At 46.5% G+C, this 20251-nt stretch overlaps 1 protein-coding gene across 4 annotated transcripts in view; it reads left to right on the top strand.

Moving 5' to 3' along the window:
• Positions 1-1821: 1821 nt before the first annotated feature.
• LOC115119488 (forkhead box protein P4-like) overlaps positions 1822-20251 on the top strand; it is a 180648-nt gene continuing 162218 nt past the window's right edge. For 2 of the 4 annotated variants that reach the window (XM_065001867.1, XM_065001866.1), the window contains exon 1: positions 1822-2426. The gene's annotated coding sequence lies outside the window, so the exon portion shown is untranslated. The remainder of the gene's footprint in view (positions 2427-20251) is intronic. The other 2 variants (XM_065001869.1, XM_065001868.1) reach the window with 1 other exon arrangement.

Below are 20251 nucleotides of genomic sequence, written 5' to 3'. Positions count from 1 at the left end.
TCTCAGAATCGCATGGAAAAATACCAGTAGCTGAGTTTTGCGCACCAATTTCCACGCAGGACACCGTGCGGACACTTGGCAATTGTAGTCTCTTATGGTCAATCTTCCAATGATATGCCTGCAAATACGTCACAATGCTCCAGACCCCTTGGGGAAACGAAAGAAAGGGTCCGTTCATTCCTGTCGCATTCACAGCCATATAAGGAGATCATGGAAAACGTAGCTTCGGAAATCCTGTTAATTTCCTGGTTGCTGAAACATCTTGGTTTTGTCTGAAGGTTTTGTTCTAGGGCACTCACAGTGAAAATCTTTGCAGTTCTGGAAACGTCAGAGTGTTTTCTTTCCAAAGCTATCAATTCCATGCATAGTCGAGCATCTTTTCGTGACAAAATATTGCGCTTAAAACGGGCACGTCTTTTTATCCAAAAATGAAATACTACCCCTAGAGGACTATGAGGTTAACCTCTCTAGGGTATGAGGGACGCTAGCGTCCCAGCTGGCCAACATCCAGTGAGATTGCAGAGCGCCAAATTCAAATACAGAAATACTCAGAAAAGAAAATTCAGAAAAGATACAACTATTTTACATAGGTTAAAATATTAACTTCTTGTGAATCCAACCACAGTGTCAGATTTCAAAAATGCTTTACGGCGAAAGCATACCTTACAATTATTTGAGAACATAGCCCAGCAGACTCATCATTACAAACAGTAACCAGCCAAGTAGAAGAGTTACACTCAGTCAGAAATAGAGATAAAATGAATCCCTTACCTTTGATGATCTTCATATGGTTGCACTCAGAAGACATTAATTTATTAAATAAATGTTCCTTTTGTTCGATAAAGTCTCTCTTTATATCCGAAAACCTCCTACTTCCTGAATGGATTTTTCTCAGGTTTTCGCCTGCCAAATCAGTTCTGTTATACTCACAGGCATAATTTTTAACCGTTTTGGAAACTTTAGAGTATTTTCTATCCAAATCTACTAATTATATGCATATCCTATCTTCTGGGCCTGAGTAGAAGGCAGTTTAATTTGGGCACACATTTCATCCAAAATTCCAAATGCTGCCCACTACCCTAGAGAAGTCAATAGGGAAAAGGGGGCATGAACTGTTGACATAATTGTAGTCCAAACCCAAACCCAACCTTCATTTACCCATTGACACACTCAGGTTCCAAACTCTGAATTTTGACAAGACTGACTTTATAACCAAACATTTTCTGTTTAAACTTTGTAGTCGATTTTGACACTAAAATACATTTTTTTCAGACTCTTATACCACATAGACCACAGATACCACATAGACCGTTTTCAAAGAGATGTGTTGGTTTATAGGGGCAGTCACTATTTTAACAGCTCCTGAGTCAGTCTTCCTGACATTTTTTCTTGACCCAGATTATGTCAATTAGCAAATGAAAGCACTAAACATTGGAAATAGTTCAGGAGGAGTCAGGTGAAACTTGGCCTACACATATTGAATAGCTCATTTATCTTATGTAACTCTATCAAAATATCTTCCTACTATACAAATAAAATAAAATAATGGTGTTGTTGTTTAGAGAATACTTTGTTGTTAACAGTTTCCAAGGTTTCTCTCTGTATAGAGGAACATCTGTTGCTGCTTGGCTCCACAATAGACAAACTCAGCCGCGATGCAGAGGTCAAAAGATCAGTGCCTTCACCAGGCGCTCACACGCACGCACGCGCACACGCACTTACACATGGCAGTCTGGCACCTCGCACTGGCTGCCTTCATGTGCAGTGTTTTCTTATTATGCTCCGCCACTAGTGAGTCACGGCGAGATGTGAGCGCGCACCTATTTTAGAGGCATTACGGTAGAGAGCAAACTGTCCCCCAACATATCCTCAACCAACACACAACCCGAGTAATTCATCACTGATTTACCAGCGAACGAGCGAGCGACAGACGGGATGCCAAAAACTGAATCGAGTATCGTCATTGGGACTTGTGGAGGGGTTAGGATCTGAATAACAGCGAGATAGCAGGATCAAAACAGAGTAAGGGGAGGCCACGAACAGCCCGAAAAGCTCCGTGCTTTCTTTCCATCAACTTCCCGGAGGGCTGCGCATGCAGCCTGTGTGTGAGTTAGTGAAACTAGCTAGTCTAGTATTGTTCTGACTTCACTACAGTGCCCACTCCGAGAGAGAGAGAGGACGCACAACAAAAGGGAAAGAAAGGAAGCAAGGACGGACTAATTATAACGAACACGGTTGTAGTTGAACGTAATGGTCCTGCGATACCAATCTTAGATCCCAAGATTGATCAGTTTTAGTTCTGTTTGGTTTGCGTCTTGGTCGCCGAGAGTGGACTCGTCGGGTGGTGTTGCGCTGAGCTGAAACGGGGCTGTCCACATGGTCCAACCACTGGTGTGAAAGTTGACTTCTTCAGAATTCAAGAACAGGTTGATACACTTATCTACATATTCTTCTTCCGTCTACTTTTCCTCTCTTCTCCTCTCTCTCTCACTTTCTCTGTGCGTGTGTTTCTCCAAAAGTGAAAGTGTGCGCGCGTGTTATTGAATCAGAACACTGCAACAATTGGACTTGTTTGCGGCTGTCATTGTTTTCAACATAAACCAATAACAACCAAATATCGATTAAGTTAGGTTAGTGACTAGGCTATTATTGTCTAATGTGAGTTTCAGCAAGGCTGGCATCCACTATAGTCTACACATGAAACGGTAGATCAGCCACTATTCAGACCATACACTATGAATCCGTTTTTCATAATCTACAATAGAAAAAGTTAGTTGAAAATGGCAAGGACACACTAGCGATTTTCTCGCGGCCTCTCCCCTAGTTAAACACGTGCAATCAAAATAACATATTTCAGTTTTAATATGAAATCCATATACTTTATTAGTGAATTGCTTTTTATTTCTTTACTTTAGGTATGAAATAGCCTAAGAGTTGTAGACTGGAGGGCAAGCGGCAGCGTGCTACCTCGCGGCTTTATGGAAGGTGTCAGGTTCACAAACGCTCGCTCATTAAACAACAAAACTTTTCAGACAAAGATGCAAAGATATCCGGAGTGAATTTGACTGAAAGTAAGAAATGCACGGAGGTGCTCAGCCGCCCGAACGCTAAAAGAGTCAATTGGAAATAACTGATTATAAACGCCCCTCCAATAACTGGTGTTAATTTTACACACCCATTCGGCCATCGTTTTGAATTCCTTCTGATCATTGAATGCCGGTTCACCACACACCGAATGAGGCCTTAATCGATCTCGGATCGTTGAATTTGAATGAAACATGTATATTAAGGGCTCGCATTTAGCCTAATATTAGGCCTTTTGCTTATTTTAGATTTAATTTACACAATAAGACTAATAGGCCTAAATGTAAATATTTACTAAAATATTTCGTTTTCACGGTCAAACGTTTAAATCAAATAGTTTACCAGTCCTCTTTTAAACTGGTTTGTCTGCAGCTATTGCGCTGGTAATTTCCTGACTTGGATGGTAGTCTATGGACAGTTGGTCTCACGGTCTTTATGATAGTGTCCCTCTTATTTTAATCACAATTGAATCAAATGTAATAGAAGGTTACTGAAACAGCAGATTCTTGTTATTGGTTCCGTTTATCAAACAATAGGTGATAGGCCTACTGCCAGTGATAGGCCTACGTGAAATTGTGCTTCAAAATCAAAGTTGGCATGAAGTGCATAGGAATAATTTAACACGTTGATAATTATCGGTTATTAATCATGCATAATCTATTTATCATAATCGGCTATACTGACAGTCGGAATAATTTGACATCAGAAATAAAAGCCAAATGCATGAAAAGCAGAAAGGATTCCGTTATTACCGTTATTAGAATAACTTCTTCATTTTTTTTTATAGGTAGGAATAATTGTAGCCTATAACTCCAAAGACAAAGGATAGACAAACGTTCTCACAATCTTTATTATATTTGTTTATGAAAATCTGTATTTAGCAACTGACACATATTAAATGTAGACCTATTGGGAATATGAATAAAAATGTTATCCACAAATGATAAAAAGTTATACATGTGTTGAAAATGAGGCAAGCGGGTGCTGTAGGCCAAATCAACAGAAAAGTCGGACGAGTCCCATGCACAAGAACAAATAGCCTACTCATTTTAAACTGCTTTTGTGAGGAGACATTTGAGAGTGCACCGTTTTGTTCACCAATATTAATTCATTCATCATATCCTGTTATGCAATTTTTTGTTTGTTTTATAAGTTCCTACAAAATCATTTCAATCATTTCCAAATCTGCTTTCTACTAAATCAATAAACTTATAATTCATTTTAAAATAATTTCACTGTCTCAAACAAGGCTATGTAGGCCTAGAAGTTGTCAGACACCACCACCATACCTTGTTGCGGTTGATTTTCTACATTTGAGCACACCCATAAATCTCCCTAAATCACCGTCCCTGAGCGCTCTAGACTAAATATCAGCCTTCATCTGGGACAGTCCCGCATGTCAGACGGAGTGATGTCCCGCATGATGGAGGGATGGAGGGAGAAATGAAATGACAATTAATTGCTGTTGGTTGCAGTGCGGTGCTGTCGGTCTGTCTGACATTAAAAAGAAAAAGGCAGATCATATGGGCGCGCGCTGACATGGCCGTTATTTCCTCTTGATTGATGGACGCTGGGGCGCATTTGGCATAATTAATTTTATTTAGTGTGTTCCCCCTGCCTCGCTCTCTCCCTCCCTCCCTCTCTCCTTGTCCCCTGTTGTTTTGTGGCTCCTGTCCCCCTGTCCTTCTCTCCGAGGCTGAGCGTGCCACCGGTGGCATTTCCGCAACGCGACGGTGACACAGTTTTAATTGCACCACTGATGGAGGTTTAATAGAATATTTAGCTGGAATGAAAGAGCTGTATTTCACATTTTATAGCCGTGTAATAACTCTCCTGCCAGGCAGGAAAACATGGGTTTGGTTGGTGGTATGTGTGGTGGCATAAAATATATTCACACCCGTAGAACTTCAGGATTGCCGTTCAAGTTGTCTTTTAATTGTTCACAAACACACCTGGTCTGATTTTCTTCTCTGACGAGGTCAGAGGGCTATTTATAAAATAATTTCCCAGTTTTTATTCCTTAAGAATATAAGAAATTGAAGGGAATTTCCAACTGAATAAACAAATGTAATAGGCCGAATAACGAATTAATTCAAACCTGGCACTTTTTTAAAAGGGTATTTTAAAACGTTTTATATTTGACTAGAAGCAGTTCACCTCCTTTAGGTATGTCCAGATTGTATTTTAATTGAATTTACCTCATTTAAACTTTCTGATTATGTTATTCTATTTTTGTTGGTGCTTTCTACTTTTATTTGAATCTGCTCATAACCAAAGTGTTGGGAAAAGTCAACTGAACTGATGCTTTAGAGTTGATGGTGAGGGAGAGCATGACGCTCTCTCCGCAGTGTGTTCTCTGTGGGTTATGTGCTGTAGAGATCTACACCAGTCTTTATGACTGAGGAGAACCTGCTTGTGATGGCTCAGTTGGATGGAGCTTGATAATTGTCATTCCAGAGTTGCGGTTTTATTCCTGCATGGGCCACATATAGTGAAGATATGACATCATTTCAAGTGGCTTGTGATAGAAGTGTTTGAATGACTCTATTATCATTATTGAAGCGCCTCAGCTCAAACAGTCATACAGTACCTGCTATTGGGCTGGACTGGAGCAGTGAAGGTCTCTCCTCTCCGCATGCATGGGAGAAAAGGAGAGGGGGACATTTTCCACTCTATTTAAGATGGTAGTTGCCTAGTAATTATTAGGAAATTAGATGTACTAAAAGTACTTTATTACTTTTCTATCTATTTGCTCTCTAAGAAAAATAAGAATATTTTAGATAAGAAGAGTATAATAATAATGAATATGTGAGAAAAGCAGTTTGAGAAAATTAGAATTTTGAGAAAAAGAAAGAATATAATGAAAGAAAAGAGAGGGTATTTGAGAGGCGAAAGAAGTGATTTGGAAATGAAGTGGACACAGGCAGGAAGCTAGGTGTCAGAAAAAGGCTGACTCTCTTGCCGCTCTGTCTGCTGTTGTGTGTGTGTGTGTGTGTTCAGCTGCAGACGGTAGAATCAGACACTTTAAAAAAATGATTATCCTCTGCAGCTGAGTGTTTTTCATGTCCTGTAGTTGAATTTGTCCTGGCCGTCTTTTTCTCACACATTTTCTCTTCTGATTTGTTGAGTTCCTGATATTGCAGAATTTTCTGTGTCGTGAAGAATATATTTCTTCTATCTGTGTAGTGTGTAAAATGTTTTTGTACTTTCTATCATGGTGTATTTAGTAAAAGGAAAGCAAAAGTCTGCTCACTGTTTGCTGAACAGTGTCTGTAGTTTCAGTAGTGATTTAGTGAAACAGAACACACCAGTAATAGTGATTAGATGACACTATCAGGGTGGAACAGATAGACAATGTTTATGTGTGTTTGAACATGTTTTGGTTGTAGTTAAGCAAAGCATGTGTGTGGGGGAGGGGGCTGTAGTCAAGGTTTTAACAGGGTGTATGTCAGAGCCTGGGTGTGGGGGGAGGAGGGGCTGTAGTCAGGGTTTTAACAGGGTGTATGTCAGAGCCTGGCTGTGGGGGAGGGGGCTGTAGTCAGGGTTTTAACAGGGTGTATGTCAGAGCCTGGCTGTGGGGGAGGTGGGGCTGTAGTCAGGGTTTTAACAGGGCGTATGTCAGAGCCTGGGAGTGGGGGAGGGGGGCTGTAGTCAGGGTTTTAACAGGGTGTATGTCAGAGCCTGGCTGTGGGGGAGGGGGCTGTAGTCAGGGTTTTAACAGGGTGTATGTCAGAGCCTGGCTGTGGGGGGAGGTGGGGCTGTAGTCAGGGTTTTAACAGGGCGTATGTCAGAGCCTGGGTGTGGGGGAGGGGGGCTGTAGTCAGGGTTTTAACAGGGTGTATGTCAGAGCCTGGCTGTGGGGGGAGGGGGCTGTAGTCAGGGTTTTAACAGGGTGTATGTCAGAGCCTGGCTGTGGGGGGAGGGGGCTGTAGTCAGGGTTTTAACAGGGTGTATGTCAGAGCCTGGGTGTGGGGGAGGGGGTCTGTAGTCAGGGTTTTAACAGGGTGTATGTCAGAGCCTGGGTGTGGGGGAGGGGGGCTGTAGTCAGGGTTTTAACAGGGTGTATGTCAGAGCCTGGGTGTGGGGGAGGGGGGCTGTAGTCGGGGTTTTAACAGGGTGTATGTCAGAGCCTGGGTGTGGGGGAGGGGGTCTGTAGTCAGGGTTTTAACAGGGTGTATGTCAGAGCCTAGGTGTGGGGGAGGGGGCTGTAGTCAGGGTTTTAACAGGGTGTATGTCAGAGCCTGGGTGTGGGGGAGGTGGGGCTGTAGTCAGGGTTTTAACAGGGTGTATGTCAGAGCCTGGGTGTGGGGGAGGGGGGCTGTAGTCAGGGTTTTAACAGGGTGTATGTCAGAGCCTGGGTGTGGGGGGAGGGGGTCTGTAGTCAGGGTTTTAACAGGGTGTATGTCAGAGCCTGGGTGTGGGGGAGGGGGCTGTAGTCAGGGTTTTAACAGGGTGTATGTCAGAGCTTGGGTGTGGGGGAGGGGGGCTATAGTCAGGGTTTTAACAGGGCGTATGTCAGAGCCTGGGTGTGGGGGGGATGGGGGGCTGTAGTCGGGGTTTTAACAGGGCGTATGTCAGAGCCTGGGTGTGGGGGATGGGGGGCTGTAGTCGGGGTTTTAACAGGGCGTATGTCAGAGCCTGGGTGTGGGGGATGGGGGGCTGTAGTCGGGGTTTTAACAGGGCGTATGTCAGAGCCTGGGTGTGGGGGGATGGGGGGCTGTAGTCGGGGTTTTAACAGGGCGTATGTCAGAGCCTGGGTGTGGGGGGATGGGGGGGGCTGTAGTCGGGGTTTTAACAGGGCGTATGTCAGAGCCTGGGTGTGACTAGAACATGTTCCAGATCATCAGAAGGCGGACAGTAAACACACTAATATGTGGCTACTTTACTATACTATCAAATTATACAACTGTGTTGACTGTTTTACAATAATATGAATGATCTCACCGCTTCAAAACCTTCCATGTTGTGCTTAATGCACAGCAACATTATTATGGTGGACCATAAACATACTATAAGTGTTCTTACCTTGAGTACCCAGCTGTGAGTGTGTTTGTGTGAGTGTGTGAGAGAGTGCCATTCTAAATGCATATGGGCTCTAGTCAAGTGAGATGGACAGTAGTGTGTGTGAAGTTTTTAATGTCCCGAGAGTTGCTAATACTGAACACTTTTCTCTGGACTCGCTCGGTCCATCCAACTCTCTATCCCCATGTACATGAAACCTCTCCTGCCATTGGTTGAGTGGCTTATCTGCTGCTACAAAGTGTTTTTGAAGAGAGGTGTAAAGCCAGCGATACATGACACAGGTATGTGTAGGATTTGACCCAGTCGATATCCCTATATTTGCCTCCATCACGGCACTTCCATTAAAACTGATTCTGTGGAAAAATGACAAATGAAATGGTTGCGTCTACAGTTCATGACTGATACGTTGGTTGTTTTTTGGGAGCTAGCCTAAAAGTGAGGAGAATGTGTTTTCATTTAAAAAATATATATATTCTATTAGGAATTGAAAGGTTGAAGTTTGATAGTTTGTTTTGTGTGTGGAGCTAGCTAGCTGGTGATGAGAGCGTAGTGTTTTGCTGGCTGTGGTCATCAGTGAGGTGATTGATGTGAGTGTTGAGCCCCCGCCACATTACCTTAGTCTGAACCATGATTACACATGTGGTTCTAATTGAACCTGTTATTGGGAAGAACAGGAGGCCTGAATATTTCTCTGTGCATGTGTCTGTGTGTTTGTGTGCCAAATGCTGACCCGTGGGTTGGGGAAAGTAAAGCCAGCAGAATCAGACTGAGACAGCATCACTAGTCCGAAGAAAGACAGAAGAAAGTGGGAGAATGAAGAGAGAAAAGGGGAGATAGAAGAGTCGTGATGCCATGGGCAGATTTTATGGTGATGCACAAGACGTCTGAGTGTAGAAGAGAGACGAAGGGAGAATGAGAGAACATAGAAGGAGAGAGGGAGAGAGAACATGGAGAGCTTGATAGAGAGTTAGAGTCATAATGTGAGTCTGTTAAGAGCTGATGGATGTGGGAGGGAGCAACCCTGCAGCACAGAGAGAGGAAGCGACTGCTTCCTATGGGCCTGGGGAATGGGAGAGAGACATAGATGGAGGAAGAGACTGAAAGAGAGAGAGAAGAGGACGGAAATGACAGTATGTGTGTAGCAGGCAGGCAGGCGTGGGTCATTATGTGTGGAAGCATTAGATCAGTGTCTCCTGAGAGAACTTGGCAGCCACAGGCCAGCTTTATGACCCATTACTGGAGAGACTGGAGATGGCGAGAGTGATGGAGGGACCCAGCGAGAGAGGAAAAAGGGGACTAGCTCGGGGTTTGGACCTTTGGCTGAAGATGGGTCTGGAGCAGTGAGAAGGACTAGGGCTGGTGTAGGTTCGGGGAAGTGTAGGGCTGTGATTAGGACCAGGGTGTAGGTTTGGGGAAGTGTAGGGCTGTGAGCAGGACCAGGGTGTAGGTTTGGGGAAGTGTAGGGCTGTGAGCAGGACCAGGGTGTAGGTTTGGGGAAGTGTAGGGCTGTGATTAGGACCAGGGTGTAGGTTCGGGGAAGTGTAGGGCTGTGATTAGGACCAGGGTGTAGGCTTGGGGAAGGGGTAGGGCTGTGAGCAGGACCAGGGTGTAGGCTTGGGGAAGGGGTAGGGTTGGGGCAGTGAGCAGGACCAGGGTGTAGGCTTGGGGAAGGGGTAGGCTTGGGGCAGTGAGCAGGACCAGGGTGTAGGCTTGGGGAAGGGGTAGGGTTGGGGCAGTGATTAGGACCAGGGTGTAGGCTTGGGGAAGGGTAGGGATGTGAGCAGGACCAGGGTGTAGGCTTGGGGAAGGGGTAGGGTTGGGGCAGTGAGCAGGACCAGGGTGTAGGCATGGGGAAGGGGTAGGGTTGGGGCAGTGAGCAGGACCAGGGTGTAGGCATGGGGAAGGGGTAGGGTTGGGGCAGTGAGCAGGACCAGGGTGTAGGCTTGGGGAAGGGGTAGGGTTGGGGCAGTGAGCTAGAGAGGGAGATGACTGGAACTGAAACTGGAACAGGAAAAAGGACTAAGAGGTTGAGGTGGATGTAGCATTTTAGTAAGATGGGACAAGTCCAATAATCTGTGACAAGGAAGCACTATGGCAATAAACCTCTAGAACCTGTGCACGGCCTTGTCTGTGTCTGGGTGGGGATGGAGCTAGCTGGCAGTCTGCTGACTGTGATGTACACTCATCTTGGCCACCTTAGAAATTTGACGTGGATGGACAGAATGTGGAAGTAGAGAAATAGGGCATGGGGGGGGGGGTTGTGTGCATGAGAGAAAGTTTGGGTGAGAGATGGTGTGTTGGTGATTTGTTCATTTGACAGAATGTGTGTATGTGTGGTGTGCGGGTGTGTTTGTGTGGTATGGAATCCTCATAAATAGGTCTGGCCAGCCAGACTGATTACTGGGCTGGCTTTGCATTCCGTCTGACAGCTGTATTTGTGTTATGGATTTTCCTTCAGTCCATACCCCCCCCCACACACACACACTCTGTCTCCCCCTCCACCCCTCACCCTCAGAACCTGTCTTATCTGTCTCCCCCATTCACAACCTGCCTCTCCCTCCCCCTATGACCCTTCATAAGGGTGTCATAAGAGAGCCTTTGGTGTATCTCATCCCTCTTTGCCAACCTGACAGCCCACCTGTCAATCAAACAGCTGCCAAGGGAACAGATCACAGCAAAGCCTGGTTCCAAACAACAATGGGACTAAACTTTCTTTTTAATGCGTTCATTAAAGGGTTATAGTGATGCATGGGGGACAGCTGCACGGCCTTGAACGCAACTTTAACTCTGCATAAACCGCCTGCTTGTAAAGGAGCGTTCCATGCCTTAAAGGCTCCTCGCTCCACGGCAGAAATCCGCCTGGCGAGCTCACGGAGAGAGAGATTCCCGCTCCGAGAAGGTTTAAGCGGGAGGAGGAGCAGACACAGATTCACACTCAGCCCTGAACGTTCCTCAGCGGCAGGAAAACGGTGTCACTAAACGAGTGTCTTCAGTGGTTTAGCATAGATTTGTGTTTGATGATACTGATGCCCCCCCCCCCCCCATCACAAAGCTGTGTTTTGGTTTTGAGGTTTAAAAGTATAGGAAAGTTTGCAAGTTACTGTGTGTTTAGTTTGTTTGTGTTCAGTATATGGTGTTCAGTTTGGCTCCTTGGTTATGTGTGTGTATGTTATATTGTAAAGAGGTATGAAGGAACGAACTAAAAGCTCTCCATAACCCTGTCCCATTCCCTCCTACCCGTTGACCACAAAAGTAACAAGCGTATAAATGCATCTCATTATATTGACTAATCCGTAAAGTATGGGGGTGCTGCTGGCTAACGCAGGCTAACGCTGCCGAGAGGCTGGCGAACGCTGCTCCTTTATGGTATTAGTGATGGGGACACATGATGACTACTTCAACCATTAGCATGAGAAAAAGGCTACGGCGGGCAGGGCGCTGGATATATACCCACAGACAGAGAGATCTGTTAACCAGTGTTAACCCAAATCACAATGTGCTGCTAGGGATGACGGATTGACAGCTACCCCCCCCACCCCATCCATTCCCTTGCTTATGTATTCAAATGGCATTAACTGACTGCGTTGACTTTTCTGACTCGTGACATTTTGGGGAGAAAAAAAAAAGTATGTTGTCTTGATAATTTTGGGAAAAATATGTATCTTTTTAAAATGTATTTTTTTATGTTTTTCACTTTATTTGTCATGAAATGTTTGAGAGTATTATATGGTTATGAGACTCAAAGGTCCTCACTCTCTCTCGCTCTCTCTCGCTCTCTCTGTAGTTCTCGAGGTGAAGTGGCTTTGCCCAATAGGGAGTGAGGACTCTGAAGCCCTGTGTGTGCCCTTTCAAGCAGTGGAGAGGGAGGGAGAAGAAGAGAAACAGATAGGAGAATAGCACGGCAGCTACGAGAGTCTTTAGATCACACAGAGACACAGAGGCAGGGGCTTAAGGAAGGATGCAGCGGGATCATCTGTATGTATGTGTGTGTGTGTGTGTGTGTGTGTGTGTGTGTGTGTGTGTGTGTGTGTGTGTGTGTGTGTGTGTGTGTGTGTGTGTGTGTGTGTGTGTGTGTGTGTGTGTGTGCGCGTGCGTGCGTGCGCGCGCGCGTGTGTGTGTGTGTGCGCGTGCGAGCGTGCGTGCGTGCGTGTGTGTGTGTGTGTGCGCGCGCGTGTGTGTGTTCCTCAGGTAAAGGAAGGAGAAACAGGTTGCCGCTCTCCCAATGATAACTATTCACTTGTCATTCCATGGACTTTTTAGATACAAATATGTTTATTCAAATTATTTTTCAAGAATATTTCATCTTTAAAAAAAACATATACACCAAATCATATTATCATCAAATAGATTGTCATCCTTAAACTAGTCATCCACAAAAAAAGAGAAAGAAAAAAATTGTATTTTTGTAAAGCAAATCTCAGAACATTGTGTGTTTGTGTTTGCATGAGTTCTCCGTTGCCGTTGGTGATTAGTGTGTTTGGATACAGGAGCAGGTTACACGGAGTGCTTGTATCCATCGATTATGACTGGCTTTTGTTCTCGGGCTGTGTTCGGCTGGCGTTGTAACCCGTGTGTGTGCGCGGTGGGGCGGACATTGTTGACCGAGGGACATCTGCTACTAAATTATCCCCAGCTGTTATCTGAATAATTGTGTAATCCCCTCTCCCTCCTTCCCCACACATCCCTCCCTCCTTCCCCACACATCCCTCCCTCCTTCCCCACATCCCCCCCTCCTTCCCCACATCCCTCCCTCCTTCCCCACACATCCCCCCTCCTTCCCCACACATCCCTCCCTCCTTCCCCACACATCCCTCCCTCCTTCCCCACACATCCCCCTCCTTCCCCACACATCCCCCTCCTTCCCCACACATCCCTCCCTCCTTCCCCACATCCCCCCTCCTTCCCCACACATCCCTCCCTCCTTCCCCACACATCCCTCCCTCCTTCCCCACACATCCCCCTCCTTCCCCACACATCCCTCCCTCCTTCCCCACACATCCCTCCCTCCTTCCCCACACATCCCTCCCTCCTTCCCCACACATCCCCCCCTCCTTCCCCACACATCCCTCCCTCCTTCCCCACACATCCCTCCCTCCTTCCCCACACATCCCTCCCTCCTTCCCCACACACATCCCTCCCTCCTTCCCCACACATCCCTCCCTCCTTCCCCACACATCCCTCCCTCCTCAGAAAGAGGAGTCCTTGGCGGTCCGTGGTGGTCCAGTGCGATATGGCAGGTGTGTGTGTGATCTGTTTTGTGTGTATCTTTCTATGTGTATGCGCGCAGGTGTGTTCCTGTGCCCCCCGGTCACTGTTCGATGTCTGACATTTGTAGAGGGATTTAAACTCGGCCTCCTCTCTTTCTCCCCTCTTTCTTCCTCTCCTCTCCCATCCCTTCTTTCCGGGGGAAAGAAGCAGCTTAATCCTGTCAGATTACCCCTGCTGTCCAGGACTCCTCTCTCTCTCCATCACACAGTGTATTATACAGACTCCTTAAAAAGACAAAGAGAAGAGAAAGTGTTTTGTGGCGCTGGACTTTGTAACCACGGCGGTCTGAAGCCGGCTGAGACCACTGGTCAGGGGTGACACGGAGTAGAGAAAAGAACGAAGGGTGGAAAAAAGGAGGAGATAGAGTGATTAGGAGAAGAAGGAAGATGAAATAAGGAGTACTATCTACAAGGTTTTGTTTTACCCCTGATCTATAAGCAGTGTTCAAAATAACACCTACATATAGTTTGGTTTTTGTAGAGAAATAATACAGAAAATGCAATCTGATCATTTCTAACAATGAATCTAAAAGATGTTGTAGAGGGGAAAGACTATTTCTACAAAACACCTCATCCACCTCTAAAATACATCTGCATGGTACAGTGAAAACTCTGAAAACAGTGAGTTTAAAAACAACAATGGCATTTTCTGTTAAGACTGACAGACTCGTAATTGTGGTTATATGCTATACGGTGTTGAAAGATAGCATTATTGGTAGATTGAGGATGAAAAGGAGAGGAAAAGCTTTTATTTTTCTACAGAATGTCTTCCACGGTAGCACGGTATCTAGCTGCGCGTCCAGTTCATTTTTCTCTTTTCTCATCCCCCTTTCTTTCCCTTCGTCAGTTGTCAGACAGACATGTCTGTACATATGTGCTTCTCTGTCACTCACAAGGCTGCTCTTGTGACTCACACACACACACATTCTGTGTGTACTATCGAGGTTCTCTTCGTTTCAGTGCACGGCAGTCTAAGTGCTCTTTTCTCTGTCAGAGCTCAAACGTAGTCGCTCTGTAGTGGCCTCCTCTCCTCGTCCCCTCTTCCTCTTAACACACCGCTTTTCCCTTCCTCTCCTCTTATCCTCTCCTCTTGTCCTCATCTCTCAGACATTCACAAACCTTTCCTCCTCTCTCTCTTTCTCTCTCTCTCTCTCTCTCTCTCTCTCTCTCTCTCTCTCTCTCTCTCTCTCACACTCTCTTTCTCTCTCTCTCCCCCCCCTCTCTCTCTGGCCCAGGAGGTAAAGACACGGCCTCCTTCTCAAATGAACCATCTTCTCTGCTCTCCTCTCTGCTCTCCTCTACTGGCTCTCAACATACTGTACATTCAAGCCCTTCATTAGAAGGGAGCTGTCATCTGAATTCATGTGCAGGATTTATCCTTATTAAGATACATTTTAATAGACATATTCTATTCTACTCCAGTTCATTCAAATGACAAGGCTTTATAATGCAAGGACGATCGATACTTCTTCATGAACAGCTTTTCTTAGAAGTTGTGTCCATACATATGATGATGCAATTTTTTTAACATCAATGTTTAGAATGTATTCTTGCCCTAAAGGTTAAATGTCTGAAATGCTTGGTGAATGTGATGAAAAAAATTCATTCAAATCAAAAAGCTGTTCAATTATTATACTCTGTTTAACACATCCATTAAAAAAGCTGTTGAATTATTACTCTATTTAACACATCCATGTCCATCAGTACTGAATAGATTAGAGAAGAAGTGTCCGTGGTATGTAAATTGGATGCAATAAAACATTTGACCTTCCTTAGGTATAGAAATCACATTTAAAAAGCTTGAGCACCGGCCTTTGATGCTTAAATAATTGCATTTGGTTCACAACTCAGTGACGAGCATGTTTTCAGTGTTTTTCAATTTAATGAAATATGTGGCCAAATGTATGTATTGATGAAGTAGGCTTAAATGCATCTATTGAGAGACACTTTAATATGATGTTTGAATAGTGTGTTCTGTTAGTTAGCCAACACGTTCAGCTCCCAGGTGAAACGAAACACAAAGGGAAAAATCCTTTTGAAATCTTTGGATGAAAACGACATTATGACTGTTAAACAGATTTAGATTTCCTTTTTCTCCATCTGTCTTTTTTCATATTTTTTTCTTTCTCTCATATTTTATTCCTATGTGAGGTTTTTCTTTTGAAGTATTTACAATCAGCAAGTAATGGAGAAAACACAAATAATTTTTCTTCTTCAAGGACTAGCAACATTTATTACCCAGTTGAAAAGCAGCCATTGATTCTTGGCAAAACAAGTTGGATAATGCCCGTGCTCTCTCCCGTCGACGCAGGACTGCATACGCTAGCTTAGCGAAGGTCGACAAGCCTGTATGCAACCTGTATCACTCATTGGCAGTTTCTGGGTTCCGCTTGTTTCCCTTCATCTGAAAGGTCAGCAGCAAACAGCCCATAAGCTTCTGAAAGTAGAGGGCAGTAGAAGAGGAGGGGGAGATGGAGGGTGGGCTGCGTTGAAACCCTGGCATGCATCTCTGTCGCCAGGCGGGCAGGCAGACAGGCAAGCATTCGGGGGCTTTGTGAAAGTTTGCCTGCAGAACTTTGCTGAAGGCTGGTTTTGGTTTGGGATCCCTCCCCAGGGAGCTCAGCTTAGAGAGGGGGAGAGAGGGGGAGAGAGGGAGGGATAAAGGGGGTGGGGTGCAGACATGCCCTGTCATTCCGGGGTGAGCGCTGTTAGACAAGGCTCGGCTGAACAACCACAACCCCAGACCCACACCCTCTTCATCCCGCCCAGACCTTTCCCCTTTTCCTCTCCTCCTCTCCTTCCCCCTTTCTCTCTATCCATCGTCCTCTCCCCCTTTCTCTCTATCCATCGTCCTCTCCCCCTTTCTCTCTATCCATCGTCCTCTCCCCCTTTCTCTCTATCCATCGTCCTCTCCCCCTTTCTCTCTATCCATCGTCCTCTCCCCCTTTCTCTCTATCCATCGTCCTCTCCCCCTTTCTCTCTATCCATCGTCCTCTCCCCCTTTCTCTCACTTTCCCCCCCATCTCTTTCTCCTATCTTTTTTACCCCTTGCTCTCCTTTTCCCTTTCTCTCCTTCTCCCCCTATTCCCTCTCTCCATCTCCCCTATTCCCTCTCTCCATCTCCCCCTTTACTTCTCTCCTTCTCCCCTCTATTCCTTCTCTCCTTCTCCCCCTATTCCCTCTCTCCATCTCCCCCTATTCCTTCTCTCCTTCTCCCCCTATTCCCTCTCTCCATCTCCCCCTATTCCTTCTCTCCTTCTCCCCTATTCCCTCTCTCCATCTCCCCCTATTCCCTCTCTCCATCTCCCCTATTCCTTCTCTCCTTCTCCCCTATTCCCTCTCTCCATCTCCCCCTATTCCTTCTCTCCTTCTCCCCCTATTCCCTCTCTCCATCTCCCCTATTCCCTCTCTCCATCTCCCCCTATTCCTTCTCTCCTTCTCCCCCTATTCCCTCTCTCCATTTCCCAGGGAAGAGCACTTTCAGCAGCTCTGGGCTGTGGTTTGAGACTCCTCCCACCATCTTCTTTATTAGCATATAGTGGGCATTAGCGTTAGTTGCCTGTGCCGGCCTGTATTCAGCTGTAATGGGGATGGGGCTCTGGTTCTACCGTAACCACTTTGACCCCCAGCACTGGGGTCAAGTTCACCACTGAGGATGTGTTACACTTCCCCCTCACCCTCTCTCCCCTCTCCTCCGCCTCTGCCCCTCATTTATTACTGCACCGCCAGGGGGACCGAGGAGGTACAATGCTGTGTCTCAAATTTGAATCTCTCTTCTACCCCCCTCCATTCCTCTCTCCCTTTCTCCCCACAGGGTTAATTGAAGGGGAAATTGATAGTTCTTTGCGGTAATTGTGGCTTTGAGAATTCTCTCTCCCACTGAGTAAGACTACTGCGGCTACGCTGAAGACAGGATGACATGTAGTGAGGGAGGAAAGACAGAATGAAGGAAAGAGGGGAGAATGGAATAAAACGCCATGAGGTGACTGCTACAGGGCCAACCGAGCATGTTGATTGGATGATGAGGGAGCGTGTTGATTGGTTGATGGAGAACGGGCATCCTCTGCAACTTAATCAGCCAAGCTCCAATCATTCAATTCATTACCCAATCACAGTGATTTACCAACTAACATTCTCTCTTAGCATCTCTCTCCTTCTCTCTCTCTCTCAAGCTTCCTCGCACTCCCACCCTCACTCTCTCTCCTATCTCATCCCCTCTGCAACTATTTCTCTCTTTTTCTTCTTGGCTTTCCATTTTTCTCTCATCTTTCCCTCTCCATGTCCCTCTCATCCTTACTTTCAGTTACCCCCCCCCTCCCCTCCCGCTCTCTCTCCCTCCCTGAGGAGTGTTGGATGGACAGATGTGTGGAGGGCAGTATATCTGTTCTGTTCTGCTCTGCTGGCTACTGGAGAGGCTGGAGAGGCCAGCTGCAGCCTGATGCACAGAGACTTATACTCCACTGATGGGAGTGCTGAGTGGACTACCTCTCTCTCTTTCTCTCTTTGTCTCATTCTCTCCATCCAGTTTGCTTTTTCTCTTCTGAGATGACATGAGATATGGGATGTGTGTGTGATCTTTTATCTCATTGGCTTCACCACCGCAGCTGAGGGAGAAACAAGCATACAGAAACACTCTGATGAAGTGTTTAAATGTTAGGAGTAGGACATGATGAACCTGTGTTTAAATGTTAGGAGTAGGACATGATGAAGCTGTGTTTAAATGTTAGGAGTAGGACATGATGAAGCTGTGTTTAAATGTTAGGAGTAGGACATGATGAACCTGTGTTTAAATGTTAGGAGTAGGACATGATGAACCTGTGTTTAAATGTTAGGAGTAGGACATGATAAAGCTGTGTTTAAATGTTAGGAGTAGGACATGAGAGATTGTGTGTCTGTAGAAACAGTAGCTCTGGTTTTAGCTCCAGATGTACATGTTTAGTCTGTCAGGCCTACCCAAGGCTGTCATCAGGGGTGTGTGTGTTTAAACCCTCAATGTTCTCAAACCAAGCCCCCTCTCTCTATCCATCTTTCCCTTTTCCCTCACTCCCTATCTTCCTCTGTCATTCTTTTTTACTTATCCTGTCTCCATGTCTCTATCACATTGTTTCTTGCTCTCTACCCCAGGTCCGTTCTCTCTCCATCTCTCTCATTCCCCCTGGTTCTCTCTCTCTTCCCCCTCTGACCCCTTTTCTCCCCTCTCTTTTCTCTTTTCTCTCCCCTCCCCTCCCCTTTTCTCTTTACTCTCTCCCCTCCCCTCCCCTCTTTTCTCTTACTCTCTCCCCTCCTCTCCCCTCTCTTTTCTCTTACTCTCTCCCCTCCTCTCCCCTCTTTTCTCTTACTCTCTCCCCTCCTCTCCCCTCTCTTTTCTCTTACTCTCTCCCCTCCTCTCTCTTTTCACTTACTCCCCCTCCCCTCCCCTCTCTTTTCGCTTACTCTCTCTCCTCCCCTCCACTCCCTCTCTTTTCTCTTACTCTCTCTCTCTCCTCTCCCCTCCCCTCTCTTTTCTCTTACTCTCTCTCCTCCCTCCCCTCCCCTCTCTTTCGCTTACTCTCTCTCCTCCCCTCCACTCCCCTCTCTTTTCTCTTACTCTCTCTCCTCCTCTCCCCTCCCCTCTCTTTTCTCTTACTCTCTCTCCGCCCTCCCCTCCCCTCTCTTTTCTCTTACTCTCTCTCCTCTCCTCCCCTCCTGTCTCTTTTCTCTTACTCTCTCTCCTCCCCTCCCCTCCCCTCTCTTTTCTCTTACTCTCTCTCCTCTCCTCCCCTCCTCTCTCTTTTCTCTTACTATCTCTCCTCCCCTCCCCTCTTTTCTCTTACTCTCTCCCCTCCTCTCCCCTCTCTTTTCTCTTACTCTCTCCCCTCCCCTCCCCTCCTCTCCCCTCTCTTTTCACTTACTCTCTCCCATCCCCTCCCCTCTCCTTTCTCTTACTCTCTCCCTCCTCTCCCCTCTCTTTTCTCTTACTCTCTCCCCTCCCCTCCCCTCCTCTCCCCTCTCTTTTCTCTTACTCTCTCCCCTCCCCTCTCTTTTCTCTTACTCTCTCCCCTCCCCTCTCTTTTTGCTTACTCTCTCCCCTCCCCTCCCCTCTCTTTTCTCTTACTCTCTCCCCTCCCTCCCCTCTTTTCTCTTACTCTCTCCCCTCCTCTCCCCTCTCTTTTCTCTTACTCTCTCCCCTCCTCTCCCCCTCTTTTCTCTTACTCTCTCCCCTCCTTTCCTCTCTCTTTTCACTTACTCCCCCCTCCCCTCTTTTCGCTTACTCTCTCCTCCCCTCCACTCCCTCTCTTTTATCTTACTCTCTCTCCTCCTCTCCTCTCCCCTCCCCTCTCTTTTCTCTTACTCTCTCTCCTCCCCTCCCCTCCCCTCTCTTTTCTCTTACTCTCTCTCCTCCCCTCCCCTCCCCTCTCTTTTATCTTACTCTCTCTCCACTCCTCCACTCCTCTCTCTTTTCTCTTACTCTCTCTCCTCCCCTCCCCTCTTTTCTCTTACTCTCTCCCTCCTCTCCCCTCTCTTTTGTCTTACTCTCTCCCATCCCCTCCTCTCCCCTCTCTTTTCTCTTACTCTCTCCCCTCCTCTCCTCTCTCTTTTATCTTACTCTCCCCTCCCCTCCCCTCCCCTCCCCTCCCGTCCCCTCCCCTCCCCTCCCCTCCCCTCTCTTTTCTCTTACTCTCTCTCCTCTCCTCTCCTCTCCTCTCCTCTCCTCTCCTCTCCTCCCCTCTTTTCTCTTACTCTCTCCCCTCTCCCCTCTCTTTTCTCTTACTCTCTCCCCTCCCCTCCTCTCCCCTCTCTTTTCTCTTACTCTCTCCCTCCCCTCTCTTTTCTCTTACTCCCTCCCCTCCCGTCCCCTCCCCTCCCCTCTCTTTTCTCTTACTCTCTCCCCTCCCCTA

Source organism: Oncorhynchus nerka, linkage group LG15, assembly GCF_034236695.1.
Source record: "Oncorhynchus nerka isolate Pitt River linkage group LG15, Oner_Uvic_2.0, whole genome shotgun sequence".
NCBI classification, from domain to species: domain Eukaryota; kingdom Metazoa; phylum Chordata; class Actinopteri; order Salmoniformes; family Salmonidae; genus Oncorhynchus; species Oncorhynchus nerka.
The sequence above is the reverse complement of the archived record's forward strand: the minus strand, read 5'-3'. Positions and strand labels throughout refer to the sequence as shown.